At 41.8% G+C, this 17,383-nt stretch overlaps 1 pseudogene; it reads right to left on the reverse strand.

The window, feature by feature from the left end:
* Nucleotides 1-1,435: 1,435 nt before the first annotated feature.
* Nucleotides 1,436-17,316, reverse strand: LOC129532808 (NADH dehydrogenase [ubiquinone] 1 alpha subcomplex subunit 8-like; annotated as a pseudogene).
* Nucleotides 17,317-17,383: the final 67 nt, after the last annotated feature.

The raw sequence follows: 17,383 nt of genomic DNA on the forward strand, positions 1-17,383 counted from the left end.
ACTGGGGCTTCTTAACCTCTCGCTAAACTTTAACTTCCTTCATCTGTGAAATGAATATGACCTGTAGTACCTCGTTCAAAGGACTCTGGGCATTGAAGGAGGTGAAACATGTAAAGCACTTAGCACAGTGCACAATATTATTATTTATGCAAGGCGCAGCTTCCTTTGCAGAAGGAACCTAGGAAGCAACATGTGGGTTGAAGTATCATATAAACACCAATCTGCAGCCATGCTCATACCTTACCCACCAGAGGTGAATTCCAATTACTTGGCCACCAAAAGGTTAGTGGGTTTTGCCTCAGCTATTGAAAAAAATGCAAAAAAAAAGTATTATTTTTCATTAGAGAATCTGAGGCAAAAGTTGGTTGGCAAGTAACTTTTGCAGAACAGGTGGGGGTTCTGCTGGAAGCATCCAAAATGCTTCCGGCTGTGGGGTCAGCACCAGGTGCAGAAGCGGGCATGGCAGATCACACAGTGCTTTTTCTTTGAACTGTCCTAGCACGTCAGGCAACAGACCCTGCACCTCATCTGCCTGGTGCCTCACAGCAATCTCCCCACTTAGAAAATCTACAATGAGCTGGAAGGGCCTTCACAAAGACTCTTGTCCAACTGCTTTGCTTTTTAGAGTGCTGCAAAGAGGTAACCAAGGCCCAGGGAGCTGAGAAGACTTATGCGGGGTCACAGGCAATTTAAAGCCATAACCAGAAGGCATAAAATGACCCAGTCAGATGTGGAGGAAACAGCCTAGTAGTGAAAAAGGAATTGAATGAAAGGGGAAAAAAGACGTAATAGTGCTTTGAACCAAAGAGCTTTATAAACACTTGTGGCTTTAACCTGCCCAGGAGGTAGACAAGCATGTGCCCTTTAGTTTGTCCTCAAACTCAACCTCTCACAAGAGGTTAAGGAACACACCCAAGGTTGGAATTGACACTCAGACCTCCAGACTTCCTGGCTTTGGAGCTGGAAGCTCAGCCTCCACCTCCCTTGTCTATCAGGAAAAACATCTGGGTTATAATGCTTGAGGATGGGATATCAAGGGGAAGTGGTGGAAGTTTTTGAGCAAGACTGCATGAGACCCTGCTAGGGGCCCCTCCCATTCCCTGAGTCACGCCTCAAAGAAGTTTCTGCACTTCTATCCTGGAGGCTCCCCTTGTATGACCTTTAGAGAAATCTATTTGCCTAAGACGTTGGATGGAAGGAAAGAGAGCTGAGACTTCAAAATGTGTGAACACAGACACACCCCAAGGAGCTGCCTAAAGTAACAAAGCCTTTCCTTCACATGGCCACTTCTGCCTGTTCTAACAGGGATCCCCAGCCACGTGAGCGAGTGCCTAAAGCAAAGCAAGAGGAACAGGCAGGACCACAAGAAGAAAAAGCAAGGGGAAGTCATCTTTAAAGGCCAAAAGGTCACATAAAACATAATAAAATACAACCGTTTCCTTTAAAAATTTTAATGGACAGGAAATGGTATAGAATAACTGCCAAGTCACATAAATTAACTTTTTTGTTAATGTTTGTGATCCCGGAAAGAACACACTATCAGTCGATGCAAACTGCATGGGCATTTTCATCAGTCATTGTCTGGGCACATGACTGAGTGTGGGCCACGGACCCATCTTTACTTGGTCCAGAAATAAAAGCGGCTGCCATGTGTGGCAGGCTGCAGATCTCCCTCGATCTCAGGGCTGGGATCCGGTCTTGGTCTTGAGTGATAGGGATTCTCCGGTAAAGGTCGATCTGTTTTCACTTTGGTGACCTGGGAAGGGTGAAGAGGGCAAAAGCAAAGTTGAAAGCTAGGGTGGAGGAATCTGTAACCATCAACGCACCTCCTGGTGTCTCCTCATTGCTCCCACTGCTACAACTGCTCCCCGACTTAAATTCCCAGCAAATCACATTCAGACTTATTTAATCGTTGAACAAACACTCAGGAAAGCCTACTTTATGTCATTCCCTGTGGTAGAAACTAGGGATACAGAAGGGAACAAGATACTGTCCTCAAGGGGATCACAGTCTACTGAGGGAGAAAGCCAGGAGTAACAACCAAGATTTCCAAATTACCCTGATGCCTAATGGCAATGATGGAGACAGGAACTGCCTCTATAGGAGCAAGGACTGTGCACATCTAACCCATCCTGAAGGCTGGGGGTCTGGAATATTTTTAAGGAGGTAAGACTTAGCTTAAAGTCTGAGCAGGAGCCAGTCAGAAAGGCAAGGGAGGAAAAGACATTCCAAATAAAGAGTACATATGAAGATAGGCAGGCATGTCTTCAGAATGGCTGAATCAAAGGCTGCATGAAGAATGGAGGGAGATGAAGCATCTCACCAAGAACTTATTGCTAGAAATGATGCTGAGCACATGATTCCATCCCATTTTCACTCTTATGAGGTCATTCTGCAGGGGCTCACTGAGGCCACCTAGCTAATAGTGGAAGAAATCGTACCCAAAGCCAGATATGCCTGCTCCAAAGCTTGTGCTTCTTAATACCACACTACAGTGGTGGACAGGCCACATGATAAAGGGTATTAAATGATATGCAAAGGTGTTTGCGTTTTAACCTGATGGTTAACAGGTGCCACTGAAGCACGGCAGTAACTAAATCCCATCTCTGTAGGCTGGGAAGTGTGAAAGCTAAACTGGAGAGAGGCAAGACCCATACTGGGGAGCTGAGCCAATAAGCCAGGAGAGTGGTGAAGTACTAAACTGCAACAGGGAGAGAGATAATTTACACTCACAGCATCCCCCAATGGTCACAAAAATCTCAACTGGAAAGCCAGCAGAAACTGCTGTCATTTTCAAGATAAAGAAATAGGCCCAGAGAAGTAAGAAGACATAAGGCCACAGCTGTCAGCAGTCTTCTGATTATTCCTCTACTGGTCTGAACTCTTAAGTCACCTCATGTAAAATGACCAGATTCATCTTCCTAGATGTATAAATTCAGAAACCTTTTATTGGGAACAGAGCTTTTGTGTATACAATCACACAATTATTATTATAACCACCTTATGAGGCATTATTATCTCTAGTGCACAGATGAAGACCAGGGAGGTTGGCATGCCTAAGATAAGATACACACTAATGTCAGAGCTAAAGCTGGAACCTAAGTCTTCAAGTCTACTAGTTTTGTTTGTTTGCTTTTGAAAGTTATCCCACCGCCCTGTCATAAGTACAGATGGTTCCTAATGATCCACTAGTGGTTCCCTGGTATTTGCAGCTCCTTTAAGGAATTAAAGACATTTATGAAACTGGCTGGGCACAGTGGCTCATGCCTGTAATCCCCGCACTCTGGGAGGCTGAGGCAGGTGGATCACTTAAGGTCAGAGTTCAAGACCAGCCCAGGCAACATGGTGAAACCCCATCTCTACTAAAAATACAAAATTTAGCTGGCCATGGTGGCGGGTGCCTGTAATCCCAGCTACTCAAGAGGCTGAGGCAGAATTGCTTGAACCCGGAAGGCAGAGGTTGCAGTGAGCAGAGATCGTGGCACTATACTCCAGCCTGGGTGACAGAGTGAGACTCCACTTCAAAAAGAAAAACAAAAAAAATGTTGCCCAGGCTAGTCCTGAACTCGTGAGCTCAAGCGATCCTCCTGCCTCAGCCTCCCAAAGTGCTAGAATTGCAGGTGTGAGCCATGGCACCTGATTGAGAAATACACTTTTGAAAAGAGTTAAGAGAATTTTTTTTTTATCTCACAGAGTTTTAAAAAATGTTAATACAAAGATTCAAGAATAAATATGCTTTCTTACTAGCATGACTTGTTATTTCTTCTTTCATAAGTCAGAAATGAGAAAAGGTAGTTTTATTTGTTACATGTATAAGTTCTACCACTTTCCAACCTAGAATTATCAACTATTTAAAATAATATGTTCAGTACATCAGAAAGTATCTGAAAATAATCAAGCCAGATATAAAAGACAAAAAAATTGCTACATTATTACTTATGACACCAAGCTTATAATCCAACCATTCACAGATGCTATACACAAAGAGAAGGGAACTAGACCGGGTATGGTGACCTGTAATCCCATCACACTGGGAGGCTAAGGTGGGAGGACTGCTTGAGCTCAGGATCTCAAGACCAGACTGGGTAATATAGCAAAATCCTGTCTCTACTAAAATACAAAAATTAGTTGGGCATGGTGGCCTGCACCTGTAGTCCCAGCTACTTGGGAGGCTGAGGTGGGAGAATCACCTGTGCCCAGGAAGTCAAGGCTGCAGTGAGCTGTGATTGCACCACTGCATTCCAGCCTAGGAGAGAGAGTGAGACCTGAGTTTTTTCCTCCATGCCTTGCTACCTGTGCTGCCCCACGGGGAACGGAGGGAGCTGAGGCTGAAGAAGCAGGGATGGGTCAGATCATAAAGGGCCTGCATGCCATGTTATGGAGAAGATGCTTTATCTCACCAGCAATGCAGAGTCCCCGTACAGTTTTTAAAAACACAGTGACGTAAGATTTGTTTTCCACACAGATCACTCTTCTTGTGGAGGTGTAATTTAATCCTCAATTCTTCAATTTCATCTAAAGCCCACATTGATCCACCCTCCTCTCCCAGAAATTCATGTACCCCAGGTTAAGAACTCCTGTCCAAGAATAAGATAACAGCAGCAGGAACAATGAGAGGATTAAAAAAAAAAATTCCAGAAGATGCTAATCTAAAGGAAGTGATGACTGCATGGAATCAGTAGGGAATGAAGAATTCAGGTTTCTAGCTCTGATGTTTCAACAGACGGTGGTGTCACAACTAAGATAGGAAATATAGGAGAAAGAGAAACACTTTTAAAACTACAAGAATGTAGTTTTTAAAAAAAAATCTTAGATATGTTCCTGAAAAATGTGGCATAAGCCTGATCCTATTTCCCCAGTGAATTCCACAATAACCTCCACAATGTTTTCAACTGACAGTGTTTCACTAATACTTTATCTTTCTCTACTCCCTTCTGTTCTTTAATTAGCTAATTAACTAAAAACAAATCTGCACATGCTAGAAGGCCTAAAGAAATTTTTTTTTTTTTTTTTGAGACGGAGTCTCGCTCTGTTGCCCAGGTTGGAGTGGAGGTAGTGGCACAATCTCCATTCACTGCAAGCTCCACCTCCTGGGTTCACACCATTCTCCTGCCTCAGCCTCCCAAGTAGCTGGGACTACAGGCGCCCACCACCATGCCCGGCTAATTTTTTGTATTTTTAGTAGAGACGGGGTTTTACCATGTTAGCTAGGATGGTCTCGATCTCCTGACCTCATGATTTGCCCACCTCAGCCTCCCAAAGTGATGGGATTACAGGCGTGAGCCACCACGCCCGGCCAGAAATATTTCTATTTTTAAAAATTCCTTTCTGGATTGTGTATAATCACTGCCTAATATGTTTGGTAAATCTGGTAAGTTCTTACATCATATCTGTATTTACAGAGACCATTTGCTGACCACCTCCTGCCTTTATCCCACCCGAGTCAGAGAGCGAGACCTCCAGCAGAAGCCTTCTTACCTTTGACAGTTCTCCCAGGTCAGGCCGCACCCAGCCCAGTTTGTCCAGCACACACTCGTCAAACTTTGCCTGCTGTTTGCGTCAGTGACAAAATAACTGCTGGCCAGTATAATCAATGCAAGTCCAATATTCTGTAAAAGGCTCTGCACAGTGACGTTTTATCTGCCTGGAAAAGAAAGCTGGGTTAGGGGCATCTCTTTGCAAAACAATGAAAAACAGAAAAGTGAGAAAAAAATAGGTACAGATCTCAAATACATAGCCTTGCTTTTTGAAAGGTATGTGAGTACATATTCTTACCTCACTTACAAGACAACTTCAGGATCCTCAATTTGAGAACAAGTTAGTAAACAAAAAAGATTTCTGAGGTAGAAAACCTAATTTCTTTATATAGTAAGAAGAAAAGAGTGTAGCCTAATGCACGCCTATTTTACTCAGAGAGGAACTCCTTACTTGGGGCCTATTTATTCTTTTCTTTAGATCCAATTCCTCTAAGGGTATCAGCTTAGCAAATTTAGAAGAGAAGGAGGCATAATTAAATCATGGACATGCTGATAGAAGTCAAACGCGACAGACAACGGCAAAGGAAGAGACAGAATTATAAAAAGCAAATACACAAACTAACAAGCAGAAGATCCTGGGATCATTCAGTATAAAGACAAACTGTACTCCACTCCTCAAAAGCTCAAGGTCCTCATTTTATTTACGCATTGAACAAAAATAGATATTAATCCTTGCTATCAAGAACAAAGTTATATTATATTTGGTATTCTCTGTTAAGAAGCAGGCTAGCATATAATTCATTCTGTGGCCATCAAAAATGGCTAGAGAAAACTTAACTTCTGTGTATAAAAAGAATAAGTTTCAGTTTTTTGCAAAATCCTCCTTATCTTATCATTCAACCCTGCTAGTATGCATGTTCAAGCAAGAATAAAATACCATCATTTTATGTAAAAGCCATACTTGAGGCAGTGAAATTCAGAACACCTCTTTCTCCCCATGAAATAATAATTTTATTATTTAAGTGCTTACCTGTCATACTCCAGAAATCTAGCTACACTCTCACATGAATCTTGTTTAACATGGATCAGGAAGGAAGGATCTCAGAGATGGCTTAAGGAAGTATACAGTGAAAAATCTGCTTTCCACCCTGCCCAATAAGCCACTCAGTTGCTCTCCTAGAGGTCCACCAATGTCACCAGCTTCTTAGGTTTCCCTTCCGGCTATACTAAGCATAACCTGCACCCACATAACTTCTACTCAAGAATCACTTTGGTAGAAAGCAACCATTTCCAATGGGAGTTTTATATTCCTCCAAAATGCAGCAGCAGCAGACGGGCTGCAAGCCACTACTCTAGTAGCACGGATCCCTGTTCTGGACCCTGTTACCCATACCTAACAATTATCTACTAATGCCTAAAACCAGCAACTTCAGCAGTGAGAAATTCCTCTACGGAGGCAGTTAGGCACCTTGGGAATTTGTGAAATCCAAACATTCCCCGCTTAAAATGTACTACCACTGGGCCATGGAAAAAATGCTTTGCAAAAGTTCTCTTAGAAAATAAAAATTGTTTAGGCTGGATGCTGTGGCTCATGCCTGTAATCCCAGCACCTTGGGAGGCCAAGGTGGGCGGATCACTTGAGGCCAGGAGTTCAAGACCAGCCTGGCCAACATGGCGAAACCCCATCTCTACTAAAAATACAAAAATTAGCCAGGCAGGTGGCACACACCCGTAATCCCAGCTACTCAGGTGGCTGAGGCACGAGAATCGCTTGAACCCAGGAGGCAGAGGTTGCAGCGAACAAAGATCACGCCACAGCACTACAGCCTGGGTGACAGAGTGAGACTCTGTCTCAAAAAAAAAAAAGAAAAATTGTTTAAATAAACACACACACACACTCAATCTCGCTGGCAATCAAATCAATGCAAATTGAAACATTTGCACCTCCCAAATACTGCAAATTAAATATTTGCACCTCCCAAATATTTAAATACTATGCATACCAGAATCCAGCGCTGAGGACAGCATAAATTGATCCAACATTTAAAAAACAAAAGCATTTGCTGGGCACGGTGGCTCACGCTTGTAATCCCAGCACTTTGGGAGGCCAAGGCAGGTGGATCACGAGATCAGGAGATTGAGACCATGGTGAAACCCCGTCTCTACTAAAAATACAAAAAATTAGCCGGGCGTGGTACTGGGCGCCTATAGTCCCAGCTACTCAGGAGGGTGAGGCAGGAGAATGGCGTGAACCCGGGAGGCGGAGCTTGCAGTAAGCCAAGATCGTGCTACTGCACTCCAGCCTGGGCGACAGAGCGACACCCCATCTCAAAAAAAAAAAAAAAGCAATACAGTTCAAGAGCCATAATGATGTTCAAAGCCCTTTATAGAGTAAACTCACTGTTAGGAAATTTATGCCAAGGAATTATTAACTGATGAAAATGATCTATAAGCAAAGGTAATCACTGCAGATTTATCCAAAATAATCAAAAACTGAAATCAACAATGATGTTCAATAACAGGAATTGGTCAGGTACGTTATGGTTGGTTTATCCACTGATGGAATAATATATAACCATTAAGAATGATGATCATGGCCAGGTGCGGTGGCTCACACCTGCAATCCCAGCACTTTGGGAGGCCAAGGAGAGCGGATCACTTGAGGTCAGGAGTTCAAGACCAGCCTGGCCAACATTCTGAAACCCCATCTCTACCAAAAATGCAAAAAAATTAGCCAGGCGTAGTGGCGCAGGCCTGTAGACCCAGCTATTCAGGAGGCTGAGACATGTGACTCGCTTGAAGCCAGGAGGCAGAGGTTGCAGTGAGCCAAGATCACACCATTGCACTCCAGCCTGGGCAACAGAGTGAGACTCTGTCTCAAAAAAAAAAAAAAAGATGATCATGAAGACTATATAGCAACTTTGAAGAATGTTTCCAATAATATCAAGTGAAAAATGAATTTCTCAATGTATACATACTATGATTATAACCACAAAAATATCTTTGCATAGGGACAGAGACAGCAGAAGCAAGAAAGGAGGAAAGCAGCTACTGTGCTAAGGTATCTATTTTTTTTCTCTAACTTCATTGTAGTGGACATTGGTGGTTTCTGCCTTGTCAGCAGTCATTCCCCATTCTTCTGTAACATCCTTCTAATTTTCCTTTGGGAACAACCCCTCCCTGTCTCTCAGCAATGTGGTTTGGATGAAGCTAAGTCCACTCCCCATCTCAGGCCTGACCAATTAGAGCTTTTTATCTCCTGAAGCACAAGTGATGCAATGATATGTATACAAAGTCCGCCAGCCAGGACAATTAGACTCAGTCCAGGAGCTTCTGCTCACTGCTGGATAAAGGGCACACTTTGTCTAGGTTTGCTAAGCAAGTATCAACAGAACAGCAACTCGAGTGGCTGGTGGCCATTTTTGGTACAGCAAGGTGAGAGTCTTTCTGAAATGAGGTCAACAGAGAAAACCAGAACTAAGAGACTGTGAAAAGAGGAGAGGCAAAAAGACATCAAGTAGTTGTGAAATTATTTAAGCCCTTGAATCCAGCCCTGCCTGATGCCAGGCCTATTTCTGGACTTCAGAGTTACAAGAGCCAATTTCCTTTGAGTTGACTTTCTCTCCTTTTAAATAGAGTGCTAATACGCTTGTTAAAACATTTTCCTACAATTACACAGTTTAGTTTTTTTTTACTTCAGTATCAAGCACAATGACCTACCTAAAACCTAACTCCGAATACAGTTTTCTTTCCATCATACCTGTGTTCTGTAGTAATGACAACAACCTAGTGAATGCCTGCTTAAAAAGGACTGTGATAGGTTGTTTTACGCGCCTTTTCAAATTTTTCACAGCAAAAAGACTTTCCCCTTGCTGTAGCAAAAATGGTCACCAGTCACTTGCTTAGCAAACCTAGATAGGTATTATTTTACAATTTGGAAACTGAGATTCATGGAGATAAAAGAACTTGCCAGATAATAAAAACAAAACCAAAAATAATTATCATCCTTTGAATGTTTTACCTTGGTCTGATTTCAAAGCCTATGTACTTCCTAATAAAATCCAGATTATTAGCTGGCTGTTCACTTATTCATTTAAACCTTTATGCTTCAACCAAGTAGGCACTGATACCAAAGATTTTTACCTAAAGAAGTCCAAAGCACACTTGTTGACCAGTTTGCCTTCCTCTAAACACCGCCTCGGATCTTTCTCTTCCCAGCAGCAGAGCATAAACTCCTTGTTGGGCTTATCACATTGAGCTCCATAGTGATGGCCGCAGCTTTAAGCACAGCAGAACTAATTTTCACCTAGGAAAGGAAAGATAGGACAAAGGCCACAGACTGTGAACCAGAATACAACTTTCTCAGCTTTACCTCATGCGGGTCAGAATAGAGAACACAAAAGTAGCACTGTTCTGACTTTACCAAGAAAATTAAACACTGTCATAATAATAATATTTTTTTTTTTTTGAGACAGGGTTTCACTCCCATCCCCCAGGCTGGAGTGCAGTGGCGCGATCTCGGCTTACTGCAACTTCGGCCTCCCAGGCTCAAGCGATTCTGCTGCCTCAGCCTCCCAAGTAGCTGGGATTACAGGCATAAGCCACCTCGCCCAGCGATTCTTTAAAATCTATGGTGATTTAGAGAACACGAAGCTCTTTCACATATATTATTTTCTTCACTTTTACAATAGTCTCATGAAGAGATTAATATTCCCATTTTAGAGCAGAAGAAATGGCACCCCTAATAGAATCTTTATTTATGGTAGAGAGAAAAGGGGTGTAGAGAAGGATGAAGTCTTCTGGGATGCAGGGAGAGGAACCAACTCTGGAGAGCCTTGCTGAGTTTCTGCTGCTGGAATAAAATTAATAGATATATAAGGCTGGGCACAGTGGCTCATACAGGTAATCCCAGCACTTTGGGAGGCCAAAGCAGGCAGATCACTTGAGGCCAGGAGCTCAAGAACAGCCTGGCCAACATGGTGAAAGCTTGTCTCTAGTAAAGATACTAGAGATGTATCTGGGCGTGGTGGTGCACACCTGTAATCCCAGCTACTAGGGAGGTTGAGGCATAAGAATTGCTTGAACCCAGGAGGCAGAGGTTGCAGTGAGCCAAGATCACGCTACTGCACTCCAGCCGGGGTGACAGAGCAAGACTCTGTCTCAAAAAAAAAAAAAATTAAATTAAATTAAATTAAATTAAAGGATAAATAAAACTCCCAGAGGACTACGGAGTCACAGAAGATGAGGCTGGAAGAGATCACAAAGAGCATCTAGTCCATCTAGTCCATCTAGTAATAACTAATAATAAAGTACTAAAATCTACAAATTTTTTAAAAATCAGAGCGTATCCAAGGTTGCCATCCCTTTATGCCCACCAATTTCGCTCAATAGTATTTTAGTGATATTTTCTTGAGAAGATACACAGTGTAGATATAGCCAGCTCAGAGAGAACTGCAAACTGTCCAGGGCCTACAAACAGCTGCTTAAGCAAGAGACCTGTGGTCCCTTTTCTGTACTACCTTTTCTTATACCAATACCACAATGTTTTAATTACTGTCACTGAAGATAACATTTTGTTATCTGGGAGAACCATCCTCCTCATTCTTCCTTTTCAAAACTTTTTTGGCTATTCTTTCAGATGAACACCTTCCCCCAATAATTTGCATTCAAATTGTATTAAATTTAGTTATATGTTAAATTAGGGAACAATGGGCACTTTTTATAATACTGGGTGCCTGCTCAAACTTCACATCCTCAGAGAGCCTCTCTCTAATCATCTTATATAAGCTATCATCAGTGGTCACTCATGTGGTCTGGTCTTAGCATTCATGTGCTAAGTCTGATCAATTCTAGACATACTTGTTCTTTCCTCTCTGTAAGCACAGTTTCTGTATTAAGCACCAATTACACTGGGGTCATTAACATCTTTCTCAATAATTTTAAGAGCCCCTGAGTGGTCTGTGTGTGACTAGAACATAAGCTCCCAGAGGGAAGGGATTTTGTTTTCAACAGAGATCCACTACTGTAAAGATATCAATTCTCCCTATATTAAGCTATGGTAATTAAATATAATGTTGACTACGGTACACACCAAGCACCCAAAATAGTGTCTAGCACAAGTAGCTGTTGAGCACCCACTCTTTGCTAGAAAATGGGGATACAATAATTAGAAAACAGATATGAATACATCAATCACACCTTCTCATCCACAACACAGTATTTCTCTCCATTTATTCATAGTCAAGTCATTCTTGTCCTTTGGTTAAAACTAGTTTCCTTCATTATAGGGACCTTGAACATTTCTTGTTTATTCCTCCGTATTTTAGCACTTTTGATACTATCTAAATAGGATAGTTTTTCTATTAGACTTTCAAACTGTTTACTGCTTGCTTGTATACTGTATTTTCTCTCCAGCCATCTTACTGAACTCTTGTTAGTTCTGACACAAAACTCAAGAAGATTAACAGAAAAACTGCCATTTACAAATAAAAACTGTCTCTTTCCCTTCTGCTACTTTATTTTTTTCTTCTTATTCTCATTTCCTATTTTATTGCTTTAACCAACCCCTTCAGGACAATACAGATGAAGAGCAATGACAGCAGACAACCTTCCCTTTTTCTAAAATTAAAAGCAAGTTTGGTATAATATTTGCTGTTGGTATCTGGAATATAGTTGTTTGGATATTCCTTGTTAAGAAAGCTTCTTTCTAATTCTAATTAGTTTTGCTTTACTGTTGTTTTCTATACCAGAAAAGACTAAAATTTTTAGGCTTTGTTTTCATTAATTTATAAATGTAACATAGAGCATTAACAGATTTTGTAAAACTGATCCAATGTATTTCTAGAATAAAATCTAGTCTGTCACAGTGTATTATGCTTTAATACACTACTGAATTTGATTTGTAAAATTAAAAATTGTTGTGTGAGAACAGTCTGTAATTTTATTTTATTATTTTTTTGAGACCGAGTTTCGCTCTTGTCCAGGCTGGAGGGCAGTGGCGCAATCTCGGCTCACCGCAACCTCCACCTCCCGGGTTCAAGTGATTCTCCTGCCTCAGCCTTCCTGAGTAGCTGGGATTACAGGCATGCACCACCACATCCGGCTAATTTTGTATTTTTGGTAGAGACGGGGTTCCTCCATGTTGGTCAGGCTGGTCTCAAACTCCCGACCTCAGATGATCCTCCCACCTCAGCCTCCCAAAGTGCTGGGATTATAGGCGTGGGCCACCACGCCCAGCTGTAATTTTATTTTTTATGCACTTTATGCAGCTAGGTTATTAATAAAAGGCAAGGAAAGATGACAAGAGTAATTAATCTATACACTATAGAAAGGAGAATAAAGTTATGACTATGTCTATTAATAGTGCAACTGTTACAATTATCAAAGATAAAGTTATGACATAAGTGAAATCTGCCATGATGACTCTAATAAATTTATGTTTAAAATCTGTAAAGTTTTTGTATTAAAGTTTTTGAAAATAAAAGAATTTATTTAGGTAAACTGGCACACATTTGCTTGTTTTATTACCTATAAACAGCTAGGAGAATAAAAACTAACACTCAAACTTTTCTAAAAGCTTAATATATTTTAATAATTAAGTTAGTTATATTTACTTGTCATATGCCTTAAAAGAGCTTTAACTGGCTGATTCAATTATTCAAAGGCCCAAAACTATACGGCCCAAAAAGCCTGACACATTATTTATTTCCCTACAAATGTGGAAATCTTATCAAAATGAAGGTATACACATGTTGCTGAGCACATAAAACACCATCCCTGTCACAGGAAAATAAAGGAAGACATTGAGTCTGTTTCATAATTAATGAAAAAGAGGGATGTGCTAGAGACAACACAGTGAGTCAGTGGCAACCCCAGAACTAGAACACAGAGACTGTGACCTCCAACCAGGCTTCTTCCCATTATATCACCATCACTGAGGTGGATGAGCCTGAGATGTCACCATATCCCCTCACCTGCTTCTTCACTGAGACTGATGAATTCCAACAGAAACAACATCCTTTCACAGCTGTTTACCATGAATATCGTCTCAAATTCATTCAGATCTCTTTGTCTCAAACAACACAGAATTTCAACATCCTTCTCATTTATTCTCACAACAGCCTCACTGCACAGCAGGGCTACACAGTCTGCAGGTGTGGAAACTGAGACAAAGTCACCATCTAGAGCCAATCAACCTTCTAGTCCTGTCCTTGTCTCCTTAAACTACGTCTGTACCTCTTTTTGTAGTACTTTATTTATACCATGCCTTGAGTTTTCCTAAATTTATGTAAAACAGAGAATAGTACTTAATAGAACTGTTATGAAGATTAAATGAGTTAATATATATACAAATAATAAGAACAGTGCCTATCACATCGAAAGCACACCATAAATATTAGCTATTTTTATTTTTACTCAAAATTATCAAATGTGTCCAAGGACTTTCCAGTCCAAAGCTTCTGACTGCTTTTTCAATGGGGATGTGTCATAACTCCTAAGCCAATGAGGTCCAAAATGTATTTAACTCGCTCTCCAAACGGGCTCCTTTTTCTGGCTTCACCAGTACTATTGCCACGCTGCAAATCTGACTTTGATTCTTCAACCTTCCCTACCTCCAATATCTAATCCATTGCTAAGTCTGATCAATTCTAGATATACTTGTTCTTTGCTCTCTGTAAGCACAGTCTCTGTAAGCACCAATTACACTGGGATCATTAACATCTTTCTCAATAATTTTCAGAGCCACTGAGACCAGTCTCCCTGCTTTTCTTTTTCTTTCTTCAATCCATTCTTCACACAGCTGCTACCATGATCTCCCTAAATGACAATTCTTATTTTACTCTGCTGTTATATTAGCAACCAAACTCTCATTCAGCCTTAACAGCAGAGTAAAGCCTAAACTTCTTAACGGGTACCGAAAGGCTTCTGGACCCAAACTATCTTTCCACCCTTCTCACCCACAACATTTCAAAAAGGGACTGACTATTTACTGTTCTCTCAAAACACTGAACTCCTTTTTGACTCTCTGCATTTTCCTATCTCCTTACTTTTGCTCGGACCCTACCCTCACTTAGAGGGAGGGGTCTTCTCTTCATCTCCGCCCATAAATGCCATTCTTCATATGCCATTTAGTCATGTCTTACATTATGCCCAAAAAGTGCTTTCTCTATTCCCTTTATAGTTTCAGAGAATTTTATAGCTGGGATCACCTCATCTTACAAATAACCGTGTCTGCAAATGCTAAAATCAAGTAATCAAGGTGACCGGCAGGTAGGCCTAGAATTTAGATACAACTTCAAATCTTTTCCTAAACCACATCTTCCCCCTTTCATAGTATTTAATCACACCTTGTCTTGTATTTTAGTTATTTATGTAATTATTCGTATGTTCATTCAATTGTGTGAAGAGTAAAGGCAAATGTATTTCAGATACATCAGTTGTATGAAGTAGAACTTCAGATGTTTGTTGAACCTAATAAAAATTGCAACAAGAAATACAGCAACTCAAGATTAACCCAGCTACATGGGGTGGGGGCAGGGGGGTGGTTCACCGGGGGGGAACAAAAGAGTGGGGGCCACATGGCAGCTCCCCTCTGCCACCTCAGAGTAAATGTCACTTTAATATAACAAAGTCCCTGAACATAGCTAATAATTTCTTCCTCTGAGGAAAATAACAGTTGCCACTCTCACAGGCATCTAAGATTAAATGAAGCATTGCAGGTAGAAGACTTAACATATGGCCAGGCGCGGGGGCTCACGCCTGTAATCCCAGCACTTTGGGAGGCCGAGGCAGGCAGATTACGAGGTCAGGAGATCGAAACCATCCTGGCTAACACGGTGAAACCCCGTCTCTACTAAAAATACAAAATATTAGCCGGGTGTGGTGATGAGCGCCTGTAGTCGCAGCTACTCGGGAGGCTGAGGCAGCAGAATCGCTTGAACCCGGGAGGTGGAGGTTGCAGTGGGCCAATATCGCGCCACTGCACTCCAGCCTGGACGACAGAGCGAGACTCTCAAAAACAACAAAACAAACAAACAAAATACTTAACATGGTGCCTGGTATATCATTGTTGGTACATCATTTCTAGTCTTGGCCTTCCTCTCCTTTAATACAGCCTGTTCTACTATCCAGCCCGGCCATGACACTCCTCTGCCTTAAAACCTTCCACCTCTTCCCACCACCTCCCTTACTGGATCAAGTCCAAACTGTTTGGTCTGGCCTTGTAGAAGCTGCTTCCAAGTCCTATCTCAGCCCGAGTTGCCTCTCCAGGCTCAGCACCTGCTGCTTCCCACCACCACCACTAGGGTCACATCAAACTGTACTTGGCTCCCTAAACACACAAGTTCTGCTAGGCCGTCTCATTCTTGTGAGTTTTCACCCATAATATAGTGGAAAAGCACTGGTTTTAAAATCAGACCTGGGTTCACTTCCAGCTCTATTACTTACGAGCTCCGTGACCTTGGGCAAATCATTTCTACTCTCGGGGACTAATTCCTTATTTATAACGTTATGACCAATTGTGTGTGTGTGTGTGTATATATATATATATGACCAATTGTGTGTGTGTATATATATATATATGGTGTGCATATATATATATATAGTGTATATATATATATGGTGTATATATATATATATGGTGTATATATATATATGGTGTATATATATATATATGGTGTATATATATATGGTGTATATATATATATATGGTGTGTGTATATATATATATGGTGTATATATATATGGTGTGTATATATATATGGTGTATATATATATGGTGTGTATATATATATATATGGTGTGTATATATATATATGGTGTATATATATATATATGGTGTGTATATATATATATATATGGTGTGTATATATATATATATATATATATCCTACCTTATAGTGTTGCTGGGAGGATTCAATGAATTAATGCATGGAAAGTAATTAGCATCCTGCCTGGTATCTAGAAAGGACTTGATCATGTTAGCTATAATTAGTAGGGTATGTTTCTACTTCACTTCTCACAGCACTAACTACATTGTAGTGTGACTGCCTCTTTATGTGTCTGTCTGGATTGTAAAGTCCATGAAAGCACGAAGTACATCTCTTCCAGCGTTACGTGTACACGTTAATTACTCAAATGATATCTCTTGAATAAACGAATGCTTTAAATGGGTCCTGTTACCAAACACCTTCCCAAGGCTGTGAGTAGATGCACGCTCCAATATTGTCTCATTTTCCCGCGGCTTCGTCACCCCACTCTATGCACTCTGCACTGGTGATACCACTTTAAGGTAGGTGACCGTCCCCCTCGACTGTGAGCCCCTAGGGTTGTATACTCACCTCGCATGCAAGTTTGAGGATTAAGCGACATAAGCTAAGGAAAATGACTGGTTGGTGCTTAATAAAATGTATCACTATTATTCACGGAAGGAGAAATAGGTCGCTGTGGAGGGCGAAAGGGGGAGGATTCTAGAGCCACTGCAGGATGCGACAGGGTGGGGTAGAGAGGGGAGGCGACTCCCAAAGCTGCGGAGGGGACCTCCGGGGGTCGACCTGTATATGCGTTGGAGGACTGGGGAGGGGGGCCCGGGTCCCAGGATCCGCGGAGCCCAAGCGGGGCTAGGCCCAGGCCCGAGAAGCCGCAGCCCCATGTCTCCCTTGCCTGTCCTCCGGATAGCCTCACCTCATCTACTTTCAGCTCCTCTAGAGCGGGCAGCTCCACTATCCCCGGCATGACGGCTGCAGCCCCGACCCCGACGAGAAGCCCTCAGCCGCGTCGCCCCCGTCTCCTCGAACTCCCCTTTCGACCGCCGAGTGTCACACGGCGCCTGCGCATGCGCATCTGGCAACACGCAGGCGTATTGCCCTGCCCAACCAGGAGCGAGGGAGCGTGCGCAATACCGAGAA

This window comes from Gorilla gorilla, chromosome 3, assembly GCF_029281585.2.
Source record: "Gorilla gorilla gorilla isolate KB3781 chromosome 3, NHGRI_mGorGor1-v2.1_pri, whole genome shotgun sequence".
In the NCBI taxonomy this organism is placed as follows: Eukaryota; Metazoa; Chordata; class Mammalia; order Primates; family Hominidae; genus Gorilla; species Gorilla gorilla.